This window comes from Heterocephalus glaber, unplaced genomic scaffold, assembly GCF_053883595.1.
Source record: "Heterocephalus glaber isolate CG9 unplaced genomic scaffold, H.glaber_assembly_v1.0 deba00000942, whole genome shotgun sequence".
NCBI lineage: Eukaryota > Metazoa > Chordata > Mammalia > Rodentia > Bathyergidae > Heterocephalus > Heterocephalus glaber.
This window is the reverse complement of record NW_028258174.1, coordinates 325,098-337,395: the sequence shown is the minus strand read 5'-3', so window position 1 is coordinate 337,395 and position 12,298 is coordinate 325,098. Positions and strand designations below refer to the sequence as shown.

At 34.7% G+C, this 12,298-nt stretch overlaps 1 long non-coding RNA gene across 2 annotated transcripts in view; it reads right to left on the bottom strand.

The window, feature by feature from the left end:
* Positions 1–1,704: 1,704 nt before the first annotated feature.
* Positions 1,705–12,298, bottom strand: part of LOC147828686 (uncharacterized) — a 121,395-nt gene continuing 110,801 nt past the window's right edge. For both annotated transcript variants that reach the window (XR_015450323.1, XR_015450324.1), the window contains one exon: positions 1,705–11,232. This is a non-coding gene — a long non-coding RNA (uncharacterized LOC147828686). The remainder of the gene's footprint in view (positions 11,233–12,298) is intronic.

The following is a 12,298-nucleotide window of genomic DNA, read 5'->3' as shown; positions in this document are numbered from 1 at the left end:
GCTTGCACATGGATGTTTATAGAAGCTAATTCATAATTGTCAAAACTTGGAAAAAAACATGATGTCCTTCAGTAGATGAATGGATAAATTTTGATATATCTAGACAATGAGATATTATTTAGCACTAAAGATGAAAACAGATGAAGGAAACTTAAATTCATATTACTAAGTGAAAGAAACCAGTCTGAAAAGGGAATATATTATATGATTTCAACCATATGATATTCTAAAAAAGACAGAATTATGGAGAGAATAAAAAGATCGGCAGTTGCTTGAGATTAGTGGGGAGGGAGGGATGAAATGGGCAGAACATACAAGATTTTTAGGGTAGGGAAACTATTCTCCATGATGACAAGGGTGGATACATGTCACTATACCTTTATAAAAACTTGTAGTTTTAGTAAGAGTGAACCCTAATGTATAGTATAAACTTTGGTTGATGATGTGTCAGTATAGATTTGTCAGTTGTAACAAATATACCACTCTGGCTCAAAGTGTCAGGATAGGGGAGCCTGTGCCTGTGTGGGGACGCAGGATATAAGGAAACTACATTTTGCTCATATTTTCTGTGAACCTAAATCTTTGCTAGAATATAAAAGTTTATTAATAAAAATAGAAAATGAAACAACAGTTAAACTAACATTATGCCAGCTTTTCTGAGAAATTAGATATTAGATACATATTAGATCAAATAATTTGTTAGACCCTATTTTTAATTCAAGAGGGTTCATGTATCACAAAAGACAATGTGACCTGGCCATCTTTTGCCCAATGTTTACATGAAATCCAAATGAGGAAAGTGAAAGAAGCAAGATTAGGTGAATCCAGGTCCAGTTTTAAACAACTATCTCAACAATGTCTCCCAAACTGGCAGATTAGACATGAACCATTGGCCAAGACTAGAGGTCTTATATCAAGAAACAGCAATCACCTTTTTACAAGTTGAACTATGACCATGGCTGTCTTGAGAGTAGCAATTAGTTGAATGCTGGTTCTTGGTTCATAACGTTTGTGAAGGAGAAAGAAATGATGAAGCAGGTTATGAATTTCTAAGACCTTCACTTCCCTTCAGGAATAATTGAAGCATCTTAAATGAATTCTTCTGCTACATGATTTACTGAATGTGGTAATATGGGGTTTAATTTCTGTCTCAACTTTGTTGAATATTCTTAATGCAGATTGAATGATAGACAAATTATTTTTTACACCTCCCTTTTTACTCATTTATATGAGAACCACAAACACAAAGAACCGCATTTTAAGAGTAATTAACTCAAGAGTAATCAATATTCAAAGTATTTTTAACCGTATAGCATCACGATGCCCTCTAGTGGCAAGCCCACAAGAAAAGTCCCACAGAAAATACAAATTTTCCCTTTCTACAGGTAAAATAGTCTGTCAAAGTATGCTATTATCTTTGATTTCTTTTTTTAGCATGAATGAAACCATTTTATTTTTTTATTTATTTTTTAAATTTTATTTTATTGGTACATTTTAGGTATACAATATGACACTCATCATTGGAAATTTGCACCTTTAAGTAACCTCTGTTGGTTCTTATTTTTTCCCCCTTCCCCTGCCCTCCCTTCAACCCCTCCATCCCTCCCTATTTACAAAGACTTTATTTCCATTTTTTCATTTTCTAATATTAATTCCATTCCCTTCTTTCCTTTCCCTACCCCTCACACACTTCCCCTTCCCCTTTACCCCTTTTCTTCCTATTTCACATTATCTATTATACCGTTTAGTCCTTATTTACACTTTCAGTTTCTCACACTAGAGAAACGATTCAGTATTTACACGTGTGTCCTATTTATTTCACTTAAGAGTATCGCCTCAATGTGCATCCATGTAGCTATACATGTCTCTAATTTCTCATTTTTTATGGCTGAGTAGTACTCTATTTTATAAAAAAAAACCCCACATTTTCTTATCTAGTCTCCAGTTGATGGGCATTGGGGCTGCTTCCAAGTTTTAGCTATTACAAACTGTGCTGCTATGAACATGGGTGCACATATATCACTGTGGTATGATTCTTTTAATTCTTTGGGGAAGATAGCCAGCAGGGGAATAGCTGGGTCAAATGGGACTGCCAGTCCTAGTTCTTTGAGGTATCTCCATACTGATTTCCACAGTGGTTGAACCAGTCTACACTCCTACCAGCAGTAGAGCAGTCTTCCTCTTTCCCTATAGCCCGGCAGCATTTGTTATTGGTTGATTTCTTGATAGCAACCATTTTTTCTGGGGAGAGGTGGCATCTCAGTGTTGTTTTCCTTTGCATCTCTCAAATGACCAGTGATGCTAAACATTTTTTCATATGTTTATTTGGTATTTCCACTTCTTTGAGAAATGCCTGTTCATTTAATTTTTTTAAGGTCTTTATAGATTTGAGATAGTAGACCTTTGTCTGAGGGACCGCTGGTGAAAATTTTTTCCCACATTGTGGGTTGTCTCTTCAAACTTCTGATGGTTTCTCTTGCTGTGCAGAAGCTTTTTAGTAAGAAGAGATCCCACTTGTTGGTTGTTTGTGCTAGTTCACAGGCAACAGAGGTTTTGTTCATAAAATCTTTTCCTATACCAATGTCTTCAAGAGTTCTTCCTAAACTCTCTTCTAGCTGGTTTAGTGTTTCTGTTTTAATATTTAGATCTTTAATCCATTTTGATTTTAATTTAGTGCCTGGTGAGAGACATAGGTCTAGTTTTAGTCTTTGGCAAGTTGAAACCCAATTTTTCCAGCACCATTTATTAAAGAGGCTCTCTTTCCTCCAGTGAGGATGTTTGGCTCCTTTGTCAAAGATGAGATGGCTGAGTGTGTCTGGAGTTGTTTCTGCATCTTCTAATCTGTTCCACTGGTCTTCCGGTCGGTTTCTTTGCCAGTACCATGCTGTTTCTATCACCATAGCTTTGTAATATAGTTTCAAGTTGGGAGTTGTGATACCCCCTGCCCTATCCCTGTTACATAGAATTGCTTTTGCTATTCTAGGTCTCTTCTTGTTCCAAATGAATTTTTGGATTCTTTTCTCAAGGTTCATGAAGTATGCTGCTGGGATTTCAGTTGGGATTGCCTTGAATCTATATAGCAATTTTGGAAGTATGGCCATTTTTACTGGGTTGATTCTTCCTACCCAGGAGCAGGGAATGTCTTTACACTTTCTGATATCATCTTCAATCTCTTTTCAGAGGGTTATAGTTTTCAGAGAAGAGGTCTTTGGTTTCTTTTGTTAGGTTGATTCCTAGGTATTTCAGTTTTTTGGATGTTGTTATGAAAGGAATTGTTTGCCCTATTTCTGTCTCAGTGAGTCTGTTGTTTGTGTAGAGGAAAGCTATTGATTTTTGTGTATTGACCTTGTATTCAGCTACTTTACTTAACTTGGTTATTAAGTCTAGAAGACTTTTGGTGGAATTCTTGGGGTCTTCTATATAGAGTATCATGGCATCTGCAAATAATGACACTTTGACTTCTTCATTTCCTATTTTTATTCATTTTATTTCTTTCTCTTGCCTAATTGCTGTGGCTAATGTTTCCAAAACTATATTGAACAGGAGTGGTGATAATGGACATCCTTGTCTTGTTCCTGACTTTAGTGTGAAGGATTTCAGTTTTTGACCATTTAGTATGATATTGACTGTTGGTTTTTCATAGATGGCCTTTATCAGATTGAGGTAGAGGCCATCTAGTCCAATTTTTTGTAGGGTTTTTTCCATAAATGCACGTTGGATTTTGTCAAATGCTTTTTCTGCATCTATTGAGATGATCATATCGTTTTTGTCCTTGGCTCTGTTGATGTAGTGTTTTACATTGATTGATTTGCATATGTTGAACCATCCCTGCATCCCTGGGATAAATCCCACTTCTTCAGGGTGTATGATCTTCTTGATGATCTTCTGCCTTCTGTTTGCCAGTATCTTATTAAGGATTTTTGCATCTATGTTCATTAGTGAGATTGGCCTATAGTTCTCTTTTTCAGTTGGGTCTTTCTCTGCTTTGGGGATCGAGGTGATGCTTGCTTCCAGGAATGAATTCAGGAATATTGCTTCCCTTTCAGTTTCATTGAAGACTAGTGACAGAAGTTCCTCTCTAACTGTCTTGTATATTTCAGCAGTGAAGCCATCAGGACCTGGGCTTTTCTTAGTTGGTAAGTTTTTAATTATGTTTTCAATTTCATTGATTGATATTGGGTTGTTTAGAATTTTTAGGTCTTCTTTGTTCAACTTTGGTAATTCATATGTATCTAGGAATCTGTCCAATTCTGTGTTTTTCATCTTATTGGCGTATAGGTTCTCAAAGTAGGTATTGATGATCCTCTGGATTTCTGCTGGGTCCATTGTAATTTCATCCTTTTCATTCCTAATTGCATGGATTTGGGTCTTTTCTTTCCTTTTTCTGATAAGGTTGGCCAAGGATTTGTCAATTTTGTTTATTCATTCAAAGAACCAACTCTTGGCTTCATTGATTTTTTTTGTATCATTCTCTTAGTCTCCATTGCATTGAGTTCTGCTCTAATCTTTATAATTTCCTCCCTTATATGAGCTTTGGGTTTGTGCTGCTCTTCTTTTTCTAGCAGCTTGAGGTTCAGCATCAGGTTGTTTAATTGGGCTCGCTCTGTTTTCCTAATATGTGTACTCACTGCTATGAATTTCCCTTGTAAGACTGCTTTCATTGTGTCCCATAGATTCCTATATGTTTTACTGTCATTGTCATTTAATTGAAGGAACTGTCTGATTTCTTCTTTAATTTCCTCTGTGACCCATTGGTTATTCAGAAATGTCTTGTTCAATTTCCATGTGTTTATGAAATTTTTGCGGTTTCTTTCGCTATTGATCTCCAATTTCATCACACTATGATCTGAGACTATACAGGGGGATAACTTCAATTTCTTTGCACTTACCTAAATATGTTCTGTGAGCAAGTACATGGTCTATTATGGAGAACTACCCATGTTCAGCTGAAATGAATGTGTATTCTGATTTTATGGGGTGGAGCACTCTGTAAACATCTCTTGAGTTCATTTGTTCAAGAGTTTGACTGAGTTCTAGTATTTTGTTGCTTATTTTTGTCTAGTTGACACGTTTATTTGTGACATTGGGGTATTGAAGTCCCCCTACTATTATATTAGTGCTTATATGATTTTTCATGTCCATTAGTATTTGTTTTATATAGCTGGGTGCACTAGTGTTTGGTGCATATATGCTTATGATTGTCATCTCTTCCTCTTGGATTCTTCCCTTTACAAGGATGTAGTGTCCTTCTTTTTTTCTCTTAATCAGTGTTGGTTTGAAATCCACTTGATCTGCAAAGAGGATAGCTACTCCTGCTTTTTTTCTGGTTTCTGTCGCATGGAGTATTGTTTTTCACCCTTTTACTTTCAGCCTATGAGTTTCTTTTTGAATTAAGTGTGTTTCTGGTATCCAGTATATTGTTGGATCTTGCTTCTTGACCTATTCTGCCAGTCTATTTCTTTTGATTGGTAAACTGAGACCATTAACATTGAAGGTTATAACTAATACGTATTGACTTATCATTGTCATAACTTTTTCTTTTTGTTGGATTCTCCCTCTTTGCTTTTAATTTCTTGTCATGCCCAATGGATTCATTCTGCTTTGCTTCCTGGGGTTTTAATCCTTGTTGTCTTTTCCTAGGACATTATTTAAAATTTATTGGAGTGTTGGTTTGGTACCCATGAAGTTCCTCAGGTGCTCTTTGTCATGAAAGTATCTTATTTCTCCATCAATTTTGAAAGATAGTTTTGCAGGGTACATCAATCTGGGTTGGAGGCTGTTTTCCTTTAGGGCTTGCAATACCTCACTCCAAGCTCTTCTTGCCTTGAGGGTTTGCATTGAGAAATCTGCTGTAATTATGATGGGCTTTCCTTTGTATGTGATTTGTTTCTTTCCTCTAACTGCTTTTAGAACTTTGTTCTGTTGGGTTTCTGGAATCTTAACAATTATATGCCTATGTGTACATTTTTTTTTTTATCAAGGCTAGCTGGAGTCCTATATGCCTCACTTATCTGTATGTTAAGTTCTTTTCCCCTCCTTGGGAAGTTTTCTCCTATCACTTCTGTGAAGAGTTTTTTATGTCATCTGCACTCTCTCGTGTTTCTTCATTGACTCCAATCAGCCTTATGTTACTCTTCTTTGCATCGTTTAGCAGCTGCTGGATTGATTTCTTGTGGTCCCTTACAATTGAAAGCAATTTTTCTTTTCCTGGTCACTAATTGCAATCTTATCTTCTATATCTGAAGTTCTGTCCTCACATTGGTTCATTGTGCTGCATAGACTTTCAATGGAGTTTTTAACCTCCTGGAAATCTGTTTGCATCTGTTTTATGGATTCCATTTGTTTCCTATGTCGGGATTCCATCATGTTCCTCGGCTCCTCTATTTCTTTTATCTGTGTCCTCTTTAGACGTATTAATCATGTCTTGCACTATGGGCACAATCTCTGCTGTTATCTGAGAAATTATTTCTGATTTCATTTTTTCGATATCCTCTTTTGTTGGTAGTTCAGGGAGTCCAGTTGGTTGAGTATCAAAGTGTTTCATCTTGTTTTCCTTTGAGGTTGCTGTAGGTGATCTGGAAGTCTGGTTCTGAGGCTTTGTTTACATGACTTCTCATTTTGGTGGGGTGTGAGCTGCTGGAGTCCTCCTTGGTCACCTCCTCTGTGCTGGGAGCAGTGGTAGGTTGGCCTGGAAGCCTCCTACTCTACACTGGGAGCTGCAGCACATTGATCCGGAAGCCTCCTCTGTGCTGGAAGCTGTAGCACATCAACTCGAAAACCTCCTCTGTGTTGGGAGGGGCAGTAGGTTGGCTTGGAAGCCTGCTACTCTGCACTGGGAGCTGTTGCACATTGACCTGGAAACCTCCTCTGTGCTGGGAGTTGTAGCACATTGACGCGGAAGCCTCCTCTGTCATCTTTGATTTTTTTAATGAAATTAACAGGACTCTATGTTCAATTACTTTTTCACTATTACCTTAGTACTTAAAAGATTAAGATATGTCATATTAACAAAAATTATTTTGTCAAAAGCATTATAACTGGGCCGGGGATTTAGCTCAGTGATTTTGCCACCTGCTGCGCAAGCGCAAGGATCCGAGTTTGATCCCTGGTACCAAAAAAAAAATAAAAGCATTATAACCATTAAGTAAGGCCAATGAGTAGATGTGTTCCACTAAAATTGGGTTTATCATCTTAGACTAGAGGAATATATCCCTGAGGGAAGATGAGAAGATTGCCCTAGTATTGATATATCTGTCCCTGTTAGTCCTTTTCTACCATTCAAATGACTATCTTGGAAATGAAATCAGACAATTAAAATTACTAGTTGATGAATGACTTATATGAATTGTTGTCTACATTCTTGAATATCTACCAATAGCCACTAGAATAAATGCTCTACATACATACATATATACATACACACATATATATATATGTATATGTATATATATATATGGTCTTCACTGTTACATATATATTTGAAAGATAGTTCATAAAACTGAAGAGATGTTTACTAAAATTACCCAAGGCATTACAATTTTTTCTTCTTTTGATTACTGGATATCTGATTGCTAGATAGTTTCAGAAAATTAAAAATTTAAAAATTACTATAATTGTTGATTTGTACATTTTCTTTTGTTCTATTAAAACCAACCTTTTTTTTTTTTAACACATTTGACGACATTTTCTTCTGGTTAATGTTACAACTTCTCATGCATATTCTTCTCTGATATAAATATGGATTTATTCATGTATTTAAAGTTTCATGACAGTAAATTCCTTCAAATGAAAACGTTCTTTATAGCAGAACTGTTTATGTGAAACGACAGACACTGATCTATGATAATAGTACTTTTTGGAAAGTAGTTGGAGCATTTTCTCTATAATAAACTCAACAAATATTTTATTAGTCTCTTTCCATGCGCCTGCTAGTCTGTGTAATAGAAAGTTAACTAAATGTTGGCAGCTAGTCAAAAAATAAGGAGAAAGACTGAAAAGGTTTTTGCAACAGAATTTAACCAACTTAATGTCCTGCCATTAAGTAGTAAGAACTTTTCAACTTTCTTCCCCTTCCCATGTCGAGCATTTTAGCCATCTATAGAAATGGAAATAACAATAGCAATAATAATAAATACCCAAACAATCCCCCAAACCAAAACTGTGCATACCCTGGTAGACACATACACACACACACAAACACACACACACACACACACACAGAGGATTTACAGCTGGACTTAGAAAAATAAAATGGAGAGAACTGTGTGAAAGTGAAGTTTTCCTTTCCTAATAATTGCTTCTTTCTCTCAGAAAGAATTGATAATTTATTCTGGTGTTGGTTTCCTTTTATGTCTATGTACTTAAGACTGTGAACATTATTTCCGGTCATATATCCAAATTCATAAAAATCGCCTACTTATGAAATGATTTCACAGATTCACAGGTTTGTTACCTTAGAATTTTAGCTGCATTTATTTGAGCCTGTTCTTCTCCCTGCCTCCCTGCTGATTCTAAAGCTAAGTATTAGCTTCAGTGCTTCCTTCCACTTTCTGAAGGCAAATTGATTTCATCCAATTTTAGATGACCTTAGGTTTACAAAATTCTCAGAGAAACCTTGCTATTTTCAAGTAATCCAAGTAGGTCATTGTGAGCCTACATCAGTGAACATGTGCTTCATTAGGTTACTTTTCCAGTAACCTCTAGTTGGCCAGGAATCAAAGCTGGCCTGGAGCTCCTAGGATCCTTCAAGGGAAAAATTAATCTGAGTGAGGAGAGATAGCTGAGAGAGGACATTTATTTCTTCTACCTGAAAAGAGAAATTAAAATATATGCAAAAAATCTTGAATCATCTTTACCAGAAAAAAACTTGAAAAGAGAATGTGCACACAGGTAATACAATTTGATTTGCCCCAAATAGTCAAGTTGGATCACCAATAAAAATATTACTTATACACACAAACCAGCCTTCTCATTATGTTGATATTTAAATGTATATAGTTTCAGTTACTCTGGAGTTATAATGAATCACATTTGAAAGTATGCTATAGTGATGATAGGTTTGACTTGTTAAAAAAAAGAGTCAAGCAAGGACCAGAAGTAACTCTCAGTACTAGAATAAAATAAGAAAGCAATCTTTTGGTGTTAATGTCCCCCATATTACCAACTCATATTTATTTTCATCGAAGACTTGAGAAATACAAGGTAATTGGGGAAAGACAAACATTCAGCATATATTTTATGTCCTCAGTATTTTGAACAAGTACTTTTAAAATTTCTTCCTTTATTCTTTGCTTTTTTGAACATATATCAATATACTTACCTTGCTTTTTAAATAATATCAGATTGGTCTTTTTCTATATCTAACAAGTATTTGTTTTTCTTCTTTGTGTCAATTCCTAGAGTATACTTTTTTATTTAAAAATTGAGATATTAGTCATTTTCCTATTGATTTACAAGATTTCTGTATGTTAATTCTATTAACTTCTGTTATTTACAGTGCAAATATCTTCCTCTAGTTTATTATCTTTGTGTTATGTATATGGTGTTTCTTTTAAGTACAGGAGGAAAAAAGATTTTGTAGTCATATTTATCAGTCTTTTCAGTATTTTTCTGTCCTTGGTGTCACAGACTAAAAGGTTTTTCTCTCTTTTGTTGAGCTATTCACTTATTTTTTATTTTTATATATGGTTTTATTTTTTAATTCAATCTCTAATCCATCTGGGATTCATTTTGGTGTCTTGTATGTTATAGAAATTTAACTTTCTAGTTTTTCACTTAATTAGATGTAGTCACAACCTGTAGTTGCATAATTAATATTTCCTTAGATGATATCAGATGTCAGTTTATCATAGATTAATATTCTGTATCTTTTAGAGACTGTTTATGTAAAACAACTAATATCCCTATGTAAAATAAAGTATCTATATTTTAAAATTTTCTGTCTGCTCACTCAATTGATTTATTGCCCTTATTTTTATTGTGATCTAGTAGTCTTTGTATTATTTATACCCTCTTTTTCAAAGATTATTGTTGATATATGCATTAGGTTTAATAACTGTTTTTAATTTCTTCTTTTTATTTGTTTTTAGTCAGCTGATGTATATTTTCAGAAAGGCTAAAAGATATCTGGTCTTTCTTTATCATTATATGTCCAAGAATGGGTCTTTCTGTTGTTTGTATACTTTAGAAGCATTAGAGATGAGTATAGAGTTTGTGAACTTTTATTGTAGGGAATGAGAAGAATGACAGCTGGATATTTTTCCTTTCTGTGGAAATCAGTTTTATTTCTTTACATGTGTCTTATAGGGGTTTTCTTTCCCTGAGAGAAGAAAAGGACCTGGGGAAGGAAGAGGGATGAGTAAAAATGATCAAGATTTCATGAGCACATATACCAACTCCCCAAGAAGAATATAGTTAATATGCATCACAAATATATAGTAATAATGATAAAAGAGTTAAAATACAGTAAAAATCATAATTAAAAGAAATCTAAAATACCAGCCATCTCAAAACATTCTGTTATTTTCTCCTTATACTTTATAAACTTTTAAAATCTGTATCTCTAAATCTCCCCTTAGTTCAGTTCATAGTTCTTCTGTAGGTTTTTTGGTTAGCTTTTTTTTTTACTTTCTTGGTACCAGGGATTGAACTTGGGTCCTTGCGCTTGCGCAGCAAGCGGCAAAACCACTGAGCTAAATCCCTGGCCCTCGGTTAGCTTTTTGTTCATTTACTTTATTTGCTTCAGGAATTTCTGACATATATATATATAGTAGAAAATATATAACATTCCTAGAACTGTTTTTTTACATCTCTTATTAGTCTACAATTGAGTTATAAAATAACTTTTTTCTTTTTATTTTATAAAAATATAAAACAAATTTTCAGAACCAAATAATAAGAAAATAGGTTTTTTGTGTATTGTTATTTGCCAAAAGTAGTTACTCAGTACAGGATGTAAACCAAAAAGATTCTTACAATAAAGAATCATAACTTGTTTGAGTGTATCTTCTAACCCTTGATCGTGTTTCCCTCTTCTGTTTTCAGTTTGTTGTTACTTTTAGGCTCCAGGCGACTTGATAACAAGACTGTTTCTGATCCTTGTATTTCCAGTTCCTAATGCAATCCAGAGCTTGACCCAGGGAAAATGATCAATAAAAGTTTACCGAGGGCCAGGGGATTTAGTTCAGTGGTTCTGCCACCTGCCTCGCAAGTACAAGGTCCCAAGTTCGATCCCTGGTACAGAAAAAGAAAGAAAAAGAAAAAAAAGTTTATTGAAATATATTGTGATAAAGTATTCAAGTATAAAAAGTGAAAAAAGTATACATTAGGAAATAATTTTCAGTGACAATAAGTATTTTTATATAAAATGAATGATACAAACTATATTCTCTATGAAGTCTTTATTTAGAAATTATGGTATTATATATAAGAATTTTAGCTTAAACCCTCTAATATTATTTAGTAACTTTAAAATCAAGTGCATACCTGGTTTCTCTTCAGATCATATAAATCTTTCGCCTTTTAAAATCAAGCTCAGCCCAGCCCCAGACCCCAGGCGTGCAATTGTAGTGTGGGTAAAAAGACATGTAACAAAATATTGAAATAATGACTAACATTTTCTAAGATTTACTAAGTGGCAGGACCCAACCAAGGGTTCTGCATACATAATCTTATTTAATCTTCTCTACAAATTTGTTAGGCCTTATATTTATTAATGAAGAAACTAAATTTTAGAGGGTAATTTGTAAAATGTCATACAGCTCGTAAGTAGCTGAGCTGGGAGTTGAGCCCAGATCTGATTAATTTCAAAGTCTATGATTTAAAGATTAAAATGGCCTGGATGGCCTGCCTTTACCCTAGTCCTCCCTGTGCTGAGGTTCAATGAGGATGTAATGTTTCTTGACTCCATATATACTTTACATTTCCTAGAATGTGAATCTTCAGGATTACAGACCATGAAAATGAGGGGTTTACCCTGGATCTGAAGCTGTCAACTCCAAGTCATCACCCTTATTCCTCATCGTATTTGCTTTTAGCCACATAATTAAATGCCTATTGTTTAAGGTAGCCACAAAGCAGGTGAAGTAGGGCACAGTTCCTACCCACAGAGGGTTAACCACGCAGGACCGCATATATACATAGAAAAAAATAATTTCCTTACATAGATCCTTTTAAAGGTATTCAGCTGTGTAATAGCTTGGTGTGATATGTCACATTGCTCTTAAAGATTCTTAGGAGAAAAAGAAAATCCTGATGCTGAAATGGATTCCAAGACCCTAAAAACCAAACTTTGCCCATT